This window comes from Puma concolor, chromosome A1 (genome assembly GCF_028749965.1).
Source record: "Puma concolor isolate L17-30 chromosome A1, mPumCon1.1.hap2, whole genome shotgun sequence".
Classification (NCBI taxonomy): Eukaryota; Metazoa; Chordata; class Mammalia; order Carnivora; family Felidae; genus Puma; species Puma concolor.
The window spans coordinates 114,741,532-114,761,090 of record NC_141667.1 but is presented as its reverse complement, the minus strand read 5'-3'; the positions used below and the strand labels follow the sequence as shown (position 1 = coordinate 114,761,090).

At 38.5% G+C, this 19,559-nt stretch overlaps 1 long non-coding RNA gene across 1 annotated transcript in view; it reads left to right on the top strand.

Moving 5' to 3' along the window:
• The window catches only part of LOC147584380 (uncharacterized), a 150,595-nt gene that overhangs the window by 26,303 nt on the left and 104,733 nt on the right, over positions 1-19,559 (top strand). The window contains exons 2-3 of the long non-coding RNA XR_015255401.1: positions 9,277-9,314; positions 12,766-12,801. This is a non-coding gene — a long non-coding RNA (uncharacterized LOC147584380). The remainder of the gene's footprint in view (positions 1-9,276; positions 9,315-12,765; positions 12,802-19,559) is intronic.

The following is a 19,559-nucleotide window of genomic DNA, read 5'->3' as shown; positions in this document are numbered from 1 at the left end:
GATATATTTATTAAAGTTTGAAACGTGTGTGTGTGTGTGTATATATATATATATATAAATTTTTTTGTGTACTCCTTTAATAAAAGAAACGAGAACAAATATTTTTCTCTTTAAGAAAGAAACTAGATTGAAAATAAAAATAAAATGCCTCTCTGGGGCACCTAAGTGGCTCCGTTGGTTAAGCCTCTGACTTCAGCTAAGGTAATGATCTCATGGTTCGTGAGTTAGAGACCCACATTGGGCTCTCTGCTGTCAGCATAGACCCTGCTTCAGATCCTCTGTCCCCATTTCTCTCTGCCCCTCCCCCCATTCACATGCACACACATTCTCTCTCTCAAAAATAAATATTAAATAAATGCCTATAAATGTAATGCATTGGTATCATGGTGGGAGATACTAGGAAAAAAAAACTAGTGAAATTCAAATAAAATGTGGACTTTAGTTTGCTATAATGTATCAATGTTGGTTTCATTGACTAATGTACCATAGTAATGTAAGCTGGTAATAGGGAAAAATGGGTGAGGGTTATGCAGGGACTGTCTGTGCTCTCTTTGAAACTTTTCTTAAAATCTTAAAGTATTCTAAAATGAGTTTACATAATGAAAAAATAAAATAAAACGCCAATCCCTCCCTCCCCCAACCTGAGCTTTTATTAGTTGCAAACTTGCGAGTTCTCTACGATAGTGGTGCCTCCTCTCTGATGTCCTCCCTCTACTATGTAGACAGCGTGGCATCTTCAGCATCAGCCGGAGCATTTGTGCATCTGTTTCCAGGTCTCTTTCTTGGCCAGGCTGGGCATGCTCTGCATTCATGCCATGCCATCCTCTGTAACCTGCATATCCACATCTCAGCATCCTCTCCTTGTCCTTTTCCTTATTGGTCACTGGATCCTTAGTTCCTATCCTGACTACATCCAAAAAAATCATGTCTTCACAACTTTGTGGGGTCTTCATGTGGCTGGTTCTAAATCAAGTACTGATATCTGGGGCATCAGATGTGGCCTTCCCTTGCATGGTTCTCCTTCCATGCTTGTGGAAGCTGTCAGACAAAAGCCTGGGAGACCCAAACAGAGACTTGCCTGGTACACACATTCAGTATCCCATTGTTTTTTTTATCTTTTCTTATTGTTATAAGGAGTTTGAACACTCTCAATCTGCCATGCTGCAAATAGCTTCCCAGAAACAGGATATAGACAGCTGGCTGAGGAACCAAGACAATAAACACCAGTTCAGTTCAGAATGTGCAAAAAAGTGAGAACAACTTTGAGTTAGGCAATAAGTGTTATCTTCATACAGTTCCAATGGTTCTGCCTCTTAAATATTTCTCAGATGTATCCTCTCCTGTATCAGTCAGAGTCCAACCAGGAAAAGAGAAACATCCTCAAATATTTAAAAGAATTTTATACAAGGAGTCAGTTACACAGGTGATGAAAGAGATCAGAAGCCGAAGGAGACAATGCAGCAACTGAGATGTTAGCAATAGCAGGAAGCCACAATCAACCTTGCGCGGGAGGGACAAAAGAAGGAAATAGGGTTCCCAGAACCTCTGGTGGGCGGACCCTTGGGCAGAAGCCAGAATGGTGGTATGTGTGCACGTGCCATAGAGGAGAGGCAACCAAGAAAGAGGATGAAACACACTGGATTCTTCTATCCTCCTGTTTCCCAGTCTCCTATTGGTAACTTCCACTGGCCCAAACTAATTAGGAACAGGCCACCATGGAAATCCAGTAAACGGAGGAAACCAAACTTCCTTCCACACAGCACAGAGACACTACCTCGCTGAGATCAAGGACTCTGCTGTCTCTTTCTGGCACCATTACAGAATCTTCTTAATCCTTCCCTTGACCCTGTAATCTCAGTCTCCCTCCAATTCATCCTGTATATTTGAGCCAGCAATGTTGCTGAGATGCCAATATATATGTCAAGCCCCTATTTAAGCTCTTAGATGACTTGATGCTGACTACCTGCCTGGGTCAAGCTTTTCAGCATGGAGTATAAGGCCTTGTCTGGCTTTTGCCCCCCTGTCCAGACCCATTTCCCACAACTCAGTACATGGCATGGTTTCAGTGCACTGAAGATTGCCAGGGACACAGAGTGGTGTTGGCTACTCCAGTGATGATGTTCTTGTAGACTTTCGAAGAGACTGCCTGGGCTGAGCCTTGAGGTTGTCATGGAGGGAATGGCAGGAACAGCAGTCTAGGTAACATTGTCAAGCTATTTTCTGGAGCACATGAGGGGGCCTGGAGCACAGGACAGGACTCCTGGCGAGAGCATGTGAGGGCATGTAACACTTTAGAGCCTTTGGAGGCTCCAGAAAAACAAATGGGAGGAGAACCAAAGGGCCTTGAGGCATGTCAGCTAATGGGGGCATGAGTCAGTGAGATTTGAGTGATTCTTAATGAAACCCATCTGTTGGGTTAAATTGGAGGAAATGGAGGTTATATTTGAGAATAGAATTGAATGTCCAAATATGTTGTTCAGGTTATTGCTTCTAAAGTTAATCCATCATCAAAAGATTTCTAGCAGAATGAATGAATATGAAGGGCTCGTTTATGATAGGCATTATAGGCTATTTATCTATAATCCGGGGTGGGGCTTGATAAAAAAAGGAGGACATTAACACACATGAGCCTTTTAGAGAGTAATTGAGTTCTAGATGATAAGCAGAAAACAGAAGGTGGAAAATATGGGTTTGGAACATCAGAGAAAGTTTCAGTGAAGTTTCTCTAACCTCTAGATACTTAAAAAAATCTCTATTATACCATACATATCTATTAACAATTCTTTGCATTTCCTTCTAGTCTTGCTGTGATGTGAACTTTTCTTATGCAGTTAAAAGGTGATGCTACCCTTCAATATCAAGGGAAACCAAACATTTACTAAGCTAACATAATGTGCCAAAGTGTAGAACTGGGCAGATTACATAATGTATTTTATTTTGTCATAATTTTCCCGTAACAGATGAGGGAAAGGAGTCTCAGAGAGAGTAAGTCACTTGCCTGAGGCTGCATATCAAGTGCAGGCATTGGTATTTAAATGTAGGTCTCCTTTTACTATGCCACAATTTTCACCTGTCACTAAGCAACCCTCATGATGAGTGCAAATAAGAATAACTTAGTATTCAGCTTTCTCGCCAGGAACATTAAAATAACATTTGGATGTATTTCCACACAAAATCACTCTAAAATCCTATATACAGGTTTCTAAAACATGGAATTCATTTTGAAGGTTTATTTTCCTATTGAATGATAAGGATCTTGCACCCTACATCTCTCAAAATTCAGGCCAAATCATGGTGCCCTTGATCTACCCAGTCTTTGGACTCATGTATTTATTATCATATCTTTCTGAGTCTTTGACTTGCATGTTGGGAGAGGTCCTCAGAAAGCAGATGGAGGTAAGTGTTTGGGGCATTTGTCAGGAAGTGCTCTTGGGAACCAGCCCTGAGGAAGATAGCGCCAGGAAGCAGAGTTTAGCAGAGAAAAAAGTTAAACTGTGATGTAATATGATGAAGGGTCTAGAGAGCTTACTGGCGGCTCTAGTCCTCTTTTGTTCTGATTTGGGAAAGGAGGTTCTACATGTTGATCAGTTCCTGAATGTAGAAGACCAGTTACCAGAAGGAGGTGTAGTCTCATGTGAATTATTATTATTCAGGTGAGGGAATCCCTGAGCAAGACCCTCAGCCAAGGGCTGTTTTGTGGCACCACTTCCAGTAGCTGGGGAAATAAGTCCTTCATTCTCCAGAGGGCATCTGGGTGATACCTCACAACATTCACCACTGTGAGAAATGTAATTCCTCATAAATCTGTGTATATACAATAAACGTATATATGTATTGAATATATAAGATGTGGCAAAATATATGAAAATATGCAATATATAAATAAATGTTTACTTCATATAATTATAAAAATATATATATATATATATTTTATAGACAACTTCTTAAGGCATTAACTACCTGGATCAGGATGAAAGCTGGACTTTAAAGAATTAATATGTTTGGGGCGCCTGGGTGGCTCAGTTGGTTAAGCGGCCGACTTCGGCTCAGGTCATGATCTCACAGTCCACGAGTTTAAGCCTCGCATCGGGCTCTGTGCTGACAGCTCAGAGCCTGGAGCCTGTTTCAGATTCTGTGTCTCCCTCTCTCTGACCCTCTCCCGTTCATGCTCTGTCTCTCTCTGTCTCAAAAATAAATAAACGTTAAAAAAAAATTAATATGTTTGACAGTGTGGTTCCTACAAACTGAAAATGCAGGGTATCCCTCTTTGGTTCAAGAGGGAACAGAAGTGTATGAGACTTCTTGAGACCCTCATGCTTCTTACCACCACGTGATGTATTGTTGCTGCACCAATAATAAGAATGTAAGTCCATCAAGTGATGTGGACTATGTACAGAGAATGATGCTTGGCTTATTGGCTGTTTTTACACATTTGCTTATTCTGAAGACCAAGAAAACAAACAGATAATAAAATCATTATGTAGTTAAAAAAACATGAATTCCTTAGAAACTGCATTGGGCCAGCCTCTGTTCACTTTGTCAACTTCTTCCTGTGTTAGCTATGCCCATTAACGAACAGTTGTACTAGAGATCTGAGAAGGCAAATATCTAACCACAGTCCATAAATGTAGAGAATCCTCACACGTCCAAGACAAAAAGAAGGAGATGCCTAACATATTCATCTCTTTTAGGTTTAGAAGCTTAAGAGACTCTGCCGTGCTGTCTCCTTTCCTCTGCCCATCCCTTTCACTGACTCAGCAGTCTGAATCAAGAGTGCTCCACATTTCTGTGGTTCCTTGAAGCACAGTCCCTAATAGCTGGTGCCTGAAGGGTATTTGTAACTTGCTCACAGTGATTGAAAGGGCAAGTAGCTTCAATTTGTTCATGTAGAGCTGTATCGTATGGAGTGCATACCTAGGATGAGCTGAACTGTGTGTTGAATTAGGAACTACGGCTGCCCAAGGCAATCTGGAAAATGCTGGCCCTCCTAAAATGACAGTCACCTTCATTGTTGGCATTTTTCTTCCATTAGCCCTTTCCTGTGTTTTTGGGCAATGAGTGAGGTCTGATTCAGCTATTACCTATATTAGAACGTCTTAGTCACACCCAAAAGATGTGAATGAGCCAAATATGTTCTTTTTTAAAATTTTTATTTGATCTATTTACTTATTCATTCCATCATTTACTCTTAATTTATAGTTAAATAACTATTTTGTTTTGTGGCCAGGTAGTACAGGTAATTGCTCTAAGGCTAAAGTACAGAACCGGTGTCATCATGCACACTGAATATTGAGAATTTAGATCTGGATTTTAGGATCATAGAATTCCAGTTAGTCTGATTATTATAGCAATTGAATAGGAGGCAACTGTCTTTTTCTATTTATTTTCTTCTTATTTTTTTTCTAAATAATGTCATAATTCAGAAGGCTGAGTGTTTCTTGTTTCTCTTCTGCAAAGTCATCACTAGGGAAGGTGCTTTAATTCATTTTCTTTTGATGTGCTTTAACCTTCGTAAAAACTTGCCTCATCTTGCTTTAATTCCTTTATTAGAATTGCAATTTCATTAAATTTTTCTTTTTTATATCATTGCTACATACCAGGAGAATTTTATATTAATCCCCCAAATTTTGTCATCTTGTTTTCTAGCAGCTCACTTCTGAGCATCAATAGATTCAGTTCTCTTATTGGTCGGTTTTGTGGCCTTGGGCCAGTCAAACTCCATGAACCTCAACTTCTCCATTTGCAAAATGGGATAATAATACTTACCTCCCACACACCATGGGTGTTGTGAGAATTAGCAAGATAATGTTTACAAAGTGTTTTGTAAAAGCATAGAGCCTTTCATCTAAGGAAGGAGTTCAGAGTGTTATTATTTTTGTTTTTACTGATGGTCTGGTTCCCACATGGCTTTATTTTTATGGTGTACTTAACAGCAATAGAAATGAGAGATGGTAAAGATTATAGCAGCTCATCTAGTTCAAACATATTGTGGAATTCTTCCCCTGCAACATGCTGTTTGTACTTTACTCCTTCTATTTTTAAATGCCAAGCATCAAGCATTACATGGTTCATTTCTTCCTGCCGACAGCAGAACTCCTCTAAAGAACAATTTCAATGGCAACTTTCGATCTAAGTATTTTCTTAATGACCCAATGGGAATAACTCTTTGAATCTCTTCTAGGGGGATATTTTTGCCCAATGTGAGGGCTACAATTATTTTCAGGGCCTTTTTACTACTTTACTGGGGAGATGGAGTCACAATCCATTAGCTCTCTTTCTGATGATGTTCTTTACACTGTTCATCTCAAACTTTCAATTTAGGAATTTCCTAACCATTGGTCCATGGAGCAGACCAAATCTTGTTCAGAGATATCTCATTTCAAACACAGTTAAATTGCTTTAAATTCAGTTCTAGAAGACTAATTTGAAAGAATGTGCTACCTCCAGTCTTGTGCACTGCACATCTTTTGCTTTTGGCAGGTCCATAATCTGTCATTGAAGACAGAGACATTCTAGCATATGATAGTACATAAACACTTATTGAATGGATAAATGGATAATTCATAATATCACATATCTAATTCATTGTGGGATAAATTATAGTCCTTTTTCCATGGGATAATCATAGTCCTTTTATTTTTTTAGGGTTATATATTAATATATTTATATTTACATAAAATAGTTATGAATATATTATATGGAAGTATCACTACTTAAAGTATAAATACAACTAGTATCTTGACAAAGGGACCCTCTACAATATACATACTTTGAAAAAATGTGGAGCATTTACTGTATATTAGGAGCTGAGAATATGTTGGAAGGCTTAACAAACGTATTTCTTTTCTTGCGGTGCTTACTGACTACTTCAGCCAATGAGATTTGGTTCTGAAGATACAATGATTCCTTCCCCCATAGCCCCCCAGCAGTTGTTTTTCCATCCTTTCACTGTAGAGAGTGAATTCTAAGATTAAATCAATACCCCAAGTATTTCTTTCCTGTTTTTGTACTTTATGGTAGTTTAATTACTCTCAAATAAACTAATCCATTGGCTAAAACTAAACTTTATTCTATGTGCTAATGGTATTGTTTTGAATGTACTTGTGCCCAACAGAATCAGATTCATAGTGAGACTTTATAAGTGGCAAGATTTTGTTTTTCATCAATCCCTAAATTTTCTAAATCCAAAGATTGGAGCAGTAATTAGGCTTCCTTAATAAAGAATAGGATATGACTTTTAAGAGAGAACTCCATTCCAATCTCAAGCAGTCAAAAAACTAAAATCTAAAAAAAAAGGGAAAAATAATAAAGCTCTCTCTTTTGAGGTACATGGGAAATTAAGAAACATAACTTTATCCAAAATTGCTCATTATTACCTGTTGAAATTGGATCAGAAAGCTTATGCCATTTGAAATCTTTTCATATGGCATATTTCCAGATAGTGAAATCATTGGTGGTCAACTTTTTGGATGCTTTGCTCTTTAATCACTTATGCCTTCAACCTGGTAGTAGCTGCGTAGTGAGATAGGTTATGGTAATTAGCTTGCTGAGTCAGTGGGAAGGAGCCCTGTAATATTGAATAATTGTTTCTTTGATGTATGGTGTGGTTAACATGCTTAAGATTTTTAACTCAGGACCATCTGGATGTTAGATCTGAGAAGAGGAAGTAAAATCAGTTTCATATACTGTGTAGAACATGAAATAACAAATCTCAGTCTGTTCTTTGCCATTCTTTTTCTTTACCTTTTCGGTTTTTTAAAAAACTTTATACCAATTAATTTAAGCACTTAGCAGTCAAACATATCAAATAAAATGAAATCATTATAAGTCTGTGAATCACCTTACTTGTTATGATCTTTGTTCCAGGTAACTATGGAACAAAAATCTGGACAAAAATATAAAGGCACAGTGACACTACCATTTTGGAAAGTAGACGTAGTTTATTGTCTTTAGACTTATATAACACTAATGTGTCAGCAATGGATTTAGCTTATTCCCTGATATTAGTCTCATCATGCTTTCATTTCTGTGAGAGATATTCCTGTTAGGCCCAGGAGTTGACTAAGCAGAATGTAGAACCTGGAGTTGAAAGTCATTAGTTTTGATCTTCTCTGTAATCACCAATTTATTATCATGAACTTTGGTGCAATGAAAAATTATTATCTCTTTATAGATCTCAGCAGTTTAAAATGGGAAGAATTGGGGCCTCCAAGGATTTGTGTGTGTGTGTTTATTTATTCTTTGAGAAAGAGAGAAAACACACACACACACACACACACACACACACACACGCAAGCAGCGGAGGAGTGGAGAGAGGGAACCATAGAATCTGAAGCAAACTCCAGGCTATGAGCAGTCAGCACAGAGCCTGATGTGGGGCTCAAACTCACACACTGTTAGATCTTCACCTGAGCCAAAGTCAGATTTTCACCCAACTGAGCCATCCAGGTGCCCCTGGGCCTTCGGGGGTCTTAAGCTCTGCATCTCTTTCTTGTCCTTAGCTGCTGTCTTCCAGGTTCTTCTGCTTCTGATGCCCAAGAGAACAGCAACAAGCTGGGATTTGGAGAGGTCTTGAGGACTCCTGCTATTTGAGCCTCGTTTGTGATTGAGGTGCAGACTGATAAGAGGAAGAATGATTTGCAGTGAGATGCAGGAGGAAAGAATGGACTCATACCGTTAGATGAAAATTACAAAACAATAGAATGATAACATCCTGCAGAAAATGTCTTCATGCATGGGTTTGTGTCTCTCATATAAGTGTAATTAGCTAGGATTCAAATTCAAGTTAAGGCACTTTTTTTTCTATCTCTACCACTGCAAACATAAATTTTGGTTTTCATAAAAATCACCAGTAGCTTTGTATGCCTTTGCCCAAAGACAGCTGAATGGTATTTAATTGTCTCTTGCTAGGACTTAGCATTGTTTGCAATGGCTGGGTGCAGTTGACTTGTATGAAAAGATTTCCATATTGCGTCCTTGTTGGAGTGAACTCGGCAGGTGAATAGATGAACAGCAGCTTTTATCTTCCATGGTCAGATCTCACTCTCCTGAGTTGACTAATATTTACCTAAGCCTCTCTCTACTTCTTCCTTCTCTCTGAGAGTTTGTTTTCTTGTTATCCCAACCTGGATGCTTGACCTACAACTCAGCTTCTTTGGAATTGTTCTTGGCTCACCTTGTGCATTTTTCGTTTCCATGATTATTTATTTCTTAATTTGAATGCTTCTCTTTGTTCTATAACATGGCATTCACCACTGCTTTCCTGTTCTCCCCTAGGTTGCCCTTTGCTGTTGGTGTGCTTCCCACCTACACAGGTATGCAACACATTTCTTTATCTAATCTCTTGGCTTATCTGGCCTTTAATATTTTCTTAACACAGTATATAGTTCAGCCTTATTTGATTTATCACCAACATATAAACTCCCCCATAACCTCACATTTTCATTTGCTTCTGTGGAAGTGAATTCCTTCAGGAGAAACTGATTTTTATTCCCAATAAAGAAATAATATCTGAAGAGTTTTATAAAAGGACCTTAGAACATCTCACAAACATTATCACCTTCATCTTTTGTGTTGTCTCTATTAAAAAACATAGATGGAAGACAAGCATTCAATTTTGAGATAAAAAATTATAGTTACGGCCAATTGCTTACAACTAGTGAGTAGACAGTAATCCTGAGTACAAACAAAGGATAATATGTCTCCCTATTTTGCATTCTTCTATCTTTTGGAGGAACTATTTATATAACACAATTACATTGTTTTGATTCATTTCAACAACACATATACAATAATTAATATATGAAAGTCACTCTAAGTCGAATATATATAAGACATAGAAGAATGGTAGTTGTCTTTGAGGGAGTGGGGAGACACCTACAGAAAGGCAGTCTATACTAAGTACTATGACAAAAGAAAGAACAAGTGTCCTGAGCCACAGATACACTAGAGGGTTGACTGGGTTGGTGTAGAGTACTTTGTGAAGGAGGCAGCTCTGGACTAGAATCATATGAAAAGAGGATGGGCAGAAATGTGCCTCTAGAGAAAAACACTCTGAGCCATATTCTCCCAATCCCTGGTCCACCATTTCAATGTCCCTTTTAAACACCAATATAGCTTCTAAAGATACTATCTTGCAAATTGAGAATACGTTGTTTTCTAGGAGCCATCTGAGTATGAATAGCTGTGTGGTATATATATAATAGAAAGTAATTATAATTTCACCTCTCAAAGAAATGAGTTTAAATATGATCATCACAAAATGATAAAAACTCTATTGACCTAGAAATTATAATGAAAATAATAAATGAAAGTGAGAGAATTTATGAAAATATTTGCTGGGTTTTAAGTTGTGTGTGTGCTTCACTGAGAAGTATATTGTAAAAATTGTTCACAGTGCCTTGTTTCCCAGTCTTGTGATTAGCCTCCTGAGGCAGTCACATGGGCTCACTTCCTCTAAATCAGTATTAAAGAAGAGTGTTTCAGGCAGACCACCTTGAGGTGATAATTGCTTTTCTCAGGAGATAGTCACATGTGTGACGTCCTCTGGGAGGAAATGAATGCATTGCCTATTGTGCCTTAAAACTCAGACAAGAAATTTTAAAGGTGAATTTCCAAAGTATTAAGGCTCAGAGTAATCACTGGAGTGTGGCAGCTAGCCTGGGGGGCCCCACCCTTCCTAGACTCAGCAATCTCTTCCCCTGTACAAAATTACATAAACATTTGAAGATTTCCTTCTGCCCTCAGAATTCGATTTGTCTGCCAAAGTTATGGTCATTTGGGCTGGAAATTTGGCTATTTGCAATATCTTTTAAGGCACCGGTAGCTGCATTCTTTCCTGTACTTGCTTATTCATGATCTTGTGATTCTCTGAGTCTCTGGGGCCACTTGGGTCAATTGCTCTGAGACCTATCAGTAGGGAAAAGAGGACATACTTATGTCATTTCTATCTCAATAGCAGGCTTCACTTTGGAGCTGACCCAAGGTAGCCTCTTCTGTATTCCAAGTAAAAGCCTTTTGCCAAATCTTGGTTGGGCAGAAACCCAGAGACTTGAGTTGTAGGGCATCCTTCTTCATGAGAATAATCAATAGATCTACAAAACATACAAGGTTGGTCACATGACCAATTTTTCTCTTTCCTACTACCCCCATGCCATTCCTTATCCCCTGTATCTTGACAGAACATCTACTGTAGAGGAACACAAAGTTTGGGCAGCTTCACTCCCTCCCTAGTTCCATTAAATAACTCTATTCTTGGCTCCTTAATACCTTACTACCATAGTGCTTTCAGAAATAAAAAGCATTTTCTTTTCCCAGTACACAAATGGCTCAGAATTATTTCTTTTTCTAGATGTTCTCATCTGTTGCTGCTTGGGTTACACTAAGAAATTCTGAAATGGAATTTTGAGGATAGAATATTAATATAGAGTGTTCTTGGGGTAGCACCTCTGGAGGGCTGGAAAAAGCAACAGGATTGGAAAGAAGGACATGCTCAGCTGAGACACAAACACAACAAATCTTAGTCAATTTCACAGGGATGTCTGAAAGTAGAATGGCCCCTCATAGTTGCCCTGAGTTGGGCTAAGATGGCAGGCCTCAATATTACCACATCAATAAGTCATCGGATGTGGGCATCCTTAGCAAGGGCATCCCATGGTTGAGAGGGCTCTCTGTAGCTGAGACAACCCTGACGAGCTGACAGCTTAGATGTCTGCTGGCTGAATTCTAAGTAGCTGGAACAGGAAGAAAGGAACATCTGGATGGTGCACAGTGATCACAAAGGCCTGCCCCCCTGCTCCATTCAGATTCACATTTCAATATTACATTTAGGAAGCAGCTCTTTAAGATTCTGTTGACTTCTCTTCCTGGGTTAAAGTATGAACAACATGTTAGTGAGACAAACTATAGTCCAATGCTATAGCTGGCCTCAGTATCACAACTTACACTTAATGCCTCCTACTATTGATTCTCTGTTTTCCTCACTCTCATCTTGCATTTCTGTTGGCCTCAGTTGTTTACCTGATGGCGTAACCCATACCCTCACACTTAAGTAGTCTCAGCCCCATTCACCATGCCCTTCTCAAAACAAGATTTCTGCATTTGCCCACTTGCCATAATAACTGGGAAGGGGAGGACCAAGAGGTGCTCAAGTGGACCACCAAGTGGATAGCAATGCTACTGCCTGATGATTGGTCAGTTACTCTGCCCAAACGATTACTCCTCCTCTTGCCAACTGGTTCCTAGGCACATGGAGACTGACTGCCAAGGCTATAGTAAACATTTATAATACAATGGGATTATACTCTATTCTTTGGATCAAGTATTCTCCCTTTAAGAACAAGCATCTTTAAATGCATAGAGCCCAGAGTTGTATAGAAAGGGCACACAAATGATTCAAGCATGGAACTGGGAAAGATGAGAGGACAACTTTTGTTTCCATGCCTTAGTTCCTAGATTCATATATTTATCATTTGGGAATATGACCCATATTCTTTGATTCAAAGAATATACTAACCTTGGAAGATGATACCCCATCCTAGTAAATCATTGGTCCTGAGTTGAAATTTCATCTGTGCCTTTGGAAGGATATTTCAATGCTCTATCTATGTGGTTATTTAGTACCTATTCTATGTTGGATGCTATTTGGTGGGCTTGATAAAATTATACAAGGGTTTTTATAATTTGTGTCCACTTCCATATGTTCATTCACATGCCTGTACCCTGAATTTCCTTGTCCCTGATTTTCCTATTTTTTTTTCTTTCCAGGCCCTGATCAGCCCACCAAGCCAATTGCCACTACTCGTGAGTCTATATATGTATTCCCATCTTGTGTGGCTTCTCTTTCTCCACAAAGTAGATGGCTAGGTGCAGAGAAGTGACTTTGCACTATCTCTTGAGGTCCTTGCTAAGATTCTAAATCCTGCAGGTTTAGAAAGTATACTGTCTTTCTTCTCTTATGGACCCAGTATGTCCTTGGCTTGGTTATGCTGAAAGTTAACCTTAGCTATTGGTCAAGTGACCTGATTGGGAGATAGGGATATATCCTGAAAGAAGCAAACATTATCTTTCAGAGGGAGACCTCTGCATTTTCTTCTTGCAAAAGTAGAGTGTGTTAGCTGTTGATAGTGGGGGTGCACTTTTTCAGCCTTATAGGCTGTCAGGGATCTAAGGATTTAGGATTTTTGTTGATCTCTACTTTAGATACTTATCTAAAGTATCTGTGTGAAGGTCCTATTCTCTCCTAGCCCGGGTCCTAATCTTGGCATGGAAGATCTGTTTTTAAATTTTTTTTTTTTTTAAACGTTTACTTATTTTTTTGGGACAGAGAGAGACAGAGCATGAACGGGGGAGGGGCAGAGAGAGAGGGAGACACAGAATCAGAAACAGGCTCCAGGCTCTGAGCCATCAGCCCAGAGCCCGACGCGGGGCTCGAACTCACGGACCGCGAGATCGTGACCTGGCTGAAGTCGGACGCTTAACCGACTGCGCCACCCAGGCGCCCCGGAAGATCTGTTTTTAATTAGAAACTGAAATGAGGGCTCAAATACAGCCTCAGCCAACACCAGAGAGAGCGTGTAGGCTGAAATGACCATTCATAAATGTCTTGAGCTTGGCCAAGATGATCAGATATTTGTACTCCTGCGTTGATCAAGCATTGGATATAGGTCTAGGGAAAGGGCATTACCTTGGATGAAAACTCTCCAGTGGAGGCAATTTTTTAAAAAAGTTTATTTATTTTTGAGAGAGAATATGAGAGGTGGAGGGGCGGGGGGAGGGGCAGAGAGAGAGAGCAGGAGACAGATAAACTGAAGCAGGCTCCATGCTGTCAACGCAAAGCCTGATATAGGGCTCGAATCTATGAACCCTGAGATCATGACACAAGCTGAAGTTGGATGCTCAACTGACTGAACCACCACCAGGCATCCCCCAGGCAATTCTTGAAGGGGCTGACAGCTAACAGGTACCTGACAGCTCTCCAAGCAGTGGGGGCAATAAGTCCTCTATTGAAAAGGGATCTAGACATGAGAGCTAATCCTTTTAGGGAAGTAGCAATTTGAGGAACTTATGGAAGAAACTTTCAGAAGGATTGTGCCATCTCTTTACATGGCTCTGCATTTGTACATTCTGCCTTTTCTGTCCCAAATGATCTTTTAACTACTTTTAATTCTTTTCTTAGCTGAGACCTGTCCTATAAGCATTGGCTTCTCAGGGTAGCTTTTTTTTTTTTTTTTTTTTTTTTTTCTCACCACCCTCAACCTCAAGGCTACTTGCCTAACAAACTTCCTGGCTGATTAAATGATCCTTTGAGTCACCTTGATGTTTTTAACATGCTTCTATGTTAACTCTATTAACTCTATTAGTCTGTTTGGCTGGTGTAACAGAATACCAGAGACTGCGGGGTTTGGGGAGGGGGCTTATAAACAACAGAAATTTATTTCTGGAGGCTGGGAAGTCCAAGATCAAGGCACCAGCTAATTTGTTGTCTGATGAGGACCAACTTCCTGGCCCATAGATGGCTGTCTTCTTCCTGTGTCCTCACATGGCTAAAGAGGAGAGGGAGCCTTATTGGGTCTCTTTTATAAGGGCACTAATCTCATTCATGAAGGCTCTACTCTCATGACCTAGTCACCTCCCAGAGGCTGCATCTTCAAGTACCATCACGTTGGGGATTAGGGTTTGTTTTTGTTTTTGTGTTTTGTTTTGTTTTGTTTTGTTTTGTTGAGAAGTTAAAAAATTTTTTTTAACATTTATTTTTGAGAAACAGAGAGAGAGAGTGAGTGGGGGAGGGGGAGAGAGAGAGAGGCACACAGAATCTGGAGCAGGCTCCAGGATCCAAGCTATGAGCACAAAGCCCAATGCTGAGCTCAAACCCATGAACTTAATGAGTTCATTGAGTCATGAGTTGAACTCAAACTCATGACCTGAGCAGAAGTGGGATGCTGAACTGACTGAGCCACCCAGGCGCCCTGAGGATTAGGTTTTAACATGTGAATTGTTCTGGGTATTGGGGAGACAAAACATTTAGTCCATAACATTAACACCTAATACACTGATGTGTAATTATGCAGTTACCTGCTTATATTTTAACTTGGACTATAAATTTCTTGAGGGTTATAAATTTTCTTTTATTTCTGTGTATTCAAGGACCAAAATGAGTATGGTGCATTTCATATATCATATATATTAAATACATAAATGAACCCAAAATAATATCATTCATGTTGTACTATAAGGACATAGGGCTAGAGTCAAGAGATTCAATTTGAGTTCTTACTTGATTATAGATAGACAATAGATAAGTCATTCAATCTCACTATATCTCAGTTTTACCCTCTGTAAAATGTAGACAAGTACTTTCCCTACATTGTATCATTATTTTAAAGATAAAAGAAAATAAAATATGTGAAAGAATTTTGGATAATAAAAGGGCTATATGAATGCCAGGAGTGATTACTGTTGATCTCTCTATCACTTTCTTCACCAGTGACCCATGTTCATTTATGCTGCTGCCTGTGAATGTTTCTGTTCTAATCCTCCATGTTGATCACAGATACAGACTCTTTACTGTTGTTATAGTGTATCTTCTCTGTTCTTTTAAATTCTGGACAATTAGCCTATATGTGTATTTGGAAACTGGTGAACAAATAAACCACTGAAAACTATTACCTCTGGGAGAACACCCAAGAACAGCTAAAGGCTAGTCATAAAGGGTGGAAAGATGATTGAGATATAGTTTCTAACTGTAGGAAACTGGTAGTCTTCTAGACAGAGACAAACACATAGCAATTTAAGAGAAATGAAATATTATAGGTATCTTATAAATATAAATATGAGATGGGATATTGTGCAGGTACAAAGGAAGGAGTGATTGTGGTAGCTCAAGAGAGTCTCCATTAAAGAGGTGAAGCTTGCTTGGGAGTAGGTCTGATGCAGGAAGACAAGGAACTGAAGAGCATCTAGGTTGAGCAGAGGCCCTAAGAAGAAGACAGCCACACATGTGCCCACTTTAGTGTTATGAAAGCATCCTTAGACATGTTACCTGAAAAACCTGCCCAGATCTTGCAAGAAGAATTCTTGCTCTTATTAGATGGGCCTCAGTTATCATGCTATGGGGCCACCATCTCATTTTCTTATTTTTTGTTTTTATTTCAGCCTTCCAGCCCAGGCATTGGGGCCGTTGGGCTATGGACTTTCTGTGTCCCTACATCAAAAAATGTATATTCAGAGATGAAGGAAAAAAAATGAAGTATCTTAGTAATAGTTTTAAGTAAATAAGGAAGTAATCAGGAATTCAAGAGAGAGAGAGAGATTTATATCTTAAGAGACAAGTTTAGGATGAAAAATTACTAGACTTGGAATCTGAGGACTTGAATTCAAGCCTTCTAAGTCAGGTACTAGCTGTGTGATTTGGATGCTTGATGAACCTTGCTTACCTTCAGGTGATTACTTACACTTACACTCCATGTCATTACAAGAATGAAAACTTCAGTTTGCAAAAGGACAGTGCTCTTTCTGGTCTAGACCCAGGTCTGCACACTAAATTCACACTGAATTTTTGTTGTTGAATTAATTATAGCTATATCTGTGGAGGAAAGAATTAGATTTAACATGGTAAAGATGATGAATTCCAAAATATCTCCCTTTATTTATTTTTTACTTTTTAATTTTTTTTTAGAGACAGAGAATGCTCATGGGGGAGATGGGCAGATAGAAAGAGAGAATCTTAAGCAGGTTCCATGCTCAGTGTGGAGCCCAATGACCAATGACCCTGGGATCCAATGACCCTGGGATCATACTCTGAGCCAAAATAAAGAGTTGGATGCTCAAACAACTGGGCCACCCATGTGTCCCTTTATTTACTTTTACAAAATTTTTATTTATTTCTTTAAAAGTATGTGTATTTTTAATTGAAGTATAATTAGCACACAGCATTATATTAGTTTCGGGTGTACAATGTAGTGATTCAACAATTCTATACATTGCTCAGCACTCCTCATGATAATTACATTCTTAACTCCCTTTTTCCATTTTTCTATTTCACCTCTGCCCCCCCTGGCAACCATCAGTTTATTCTCTGTATTTAAGAGTCTGTCTTTGTTGTTGTGCCTTTCCTCCTTTATTTATTTATTTTTTAAAATTCCACATATGAGTGAAAATATATGGTATTTGTCTTTCTTTGTTTGGCTTATTTCACTTAGCATTATATACTCTAGGTATATCTTTGTTGTTGCAAATGTCAAGATCTCATTTTTTATGACTCAGTAATATTCTACTGTAAATATATATATATATATATGTGTGTGTGTGTGTGTGTGTGTGTGTACACACTTACATACATACATACATACCACATCTTCTTTATCCATTTATCAATATGTAGACACTTGGGTTACTTTCATATCTTGGCCATTGTCAATAATGCTGCAATAAAAATAGTGCAATAAAAATAATGCTGCATACGTTTTTTTGATTTAGTGCTTTTATTTTCTACAAGTAAATACCCAGTAGTGGAATTAATGGATGATATGGTAGTTCTATTTTTAATTTTTTGAGGAACCTCCATAGTATTTTCCACAGTTGTTGTACTAATTTAACTTTCCACCAGTGGTGCACAAGGGTTCCTTTTTCTCCATATCCTTGGCAATACTAGTTATCTCTTGCCCTTTTGATCCTAGCTATTCTGACAGATGTTAGGTGCCATCTCACTGTGGTTTTGATTTGTATATCCCTGATGATTACTGATGTTGAGCATCTCTTCATGTGTCTATTGGCCATCTGTATGTCTTCTTTGGAAAAATGTCTCTTCAGGTCCTCTGCCCATTTTTTAATTGGATTATTGTGGTGTTTTTGGTGTTGAGGTATATAAGTTCTTTATGTATTTTGGATATTAACCCCTTATTAAATAGATAATTTGCAAATATCTTCTCTCATTCCGTAAGTTGCTTGTAATTTTGTTGATGCTTTCCTTTAGTGTGCAAAAACTTTTTATTTTGGTGTAGTCTCAATAGTTTAATTTTTCTTTAACAGTAAAACCTTAGATTGCGAGTAACTTGTTTTGCACGTGTACTGCAAGATGAGCAAACATTTCCAATAGATTTTTAATTGATAAATAAGCATTGTCTTGCAATATGAGTTGCATGTCTCAGGCTGTGGTATTTGGCAGAAATCCATGATTTTTCAGAATGTTGGAAGGTGCCCACAACTGGCACTAGTGTACTTTTTGTCACTTCAAAGCACCTATGGAAGTCCTTTGCTTTTTCATACAAGTGTAAGCTTAGGAATGTTTTGCTTCATTCTAGGTCAGGCTGCCTGCAGATATAGACCCTTTCCTCTGCTGCCTTATTGCCAGTCTCATTAAATACAGTATATGACAAGAGCTTATTAATACTGTACTGTAGTCAACATCTGTGTGAGTGTACACAATGGCCTCCATGCAGAAAAGGTTGAAAGAAAGGAGGTAAGAGGAAGGAGATGATTATGGTGGAAGGAGATGATCATATTGAAAAGTATGATGAAGTGTGTGAATGGCTGAAACTGAAAGATTTTATAAGAAGACTATGTCTGTATCTCATCTGTAGAGGAAGAGGAGAAAAAGTCGGAGGAATCTCTCCCTTCATATGAGATTAGAGAGATGTGTAAAAAGGGAAACAGTGCAAAATTTTATAGAAAAGCACCACGAAATAAGGCTGTAGCAGTGTGAGCGATGAATCTGTTTAATGACAATGCGAGTTCACATTTCCATGAAATCCTCAAAAGGAGGCAAAAGCATGTGTCATTGGATAGGTTCCTTATTAAAGTTGCTCAAAAAGAAAAAGATTCCATTGAGCCAATAGACAGCAATGACTCCATTAGTAATAGTGAAAGTCGTTCTACACAGTAACCCTCATCTCTCTTGTGTCCCTCACATGAGCCACGAAGGTTTTCAAAGGTAAGTGTAGGTTAACTTGTTTATTTTTCTTTATATTTTATATTTTCTTTATTATTTTGTATCATATTAAAGTATTGTAATCAGTTTTATATGAATATTTTTGGGTTGTGGAATGAATCGTCTGAGTTTCCATTATTTCTTGTGGGGAAATTCGCTTTGATGTACAAGTGCTTTGGATTACAAGCATGTTTCTGGAATGAATTACACTCACAAACCAAGGTTTTACTGTATTTCCCTTGCTTTGGGAGACATAGCTAGGAAAATGTTTCTAAATCCCAATAATGTTAAAATGTCCATACTACCCAAAGCAATCTACAGATTTAGTGCAATCTCTATCAAAATGCCAACAACATTTTTCACAAAACTAGAACGAATAATCCTTAAATTTTTGTGGTATCCCAAAAGACTTAATATAGCCAGAGAAGTCTTGAGAATGAAGAACAAATCTGGAGGTATCACAATCCTAGACTTTAGACTATACTACAAAGCTATAGTAATCAAACCTATATGGCACTGGCACAAATAAACACACAGGTCAGTGGAACAGAAGAGAGAGTCCATAAATAAATGCATGATTATATGGTCAATAAATCTATGATAAAGGAGGAAAGAATATGCAATAGAGAAAAGA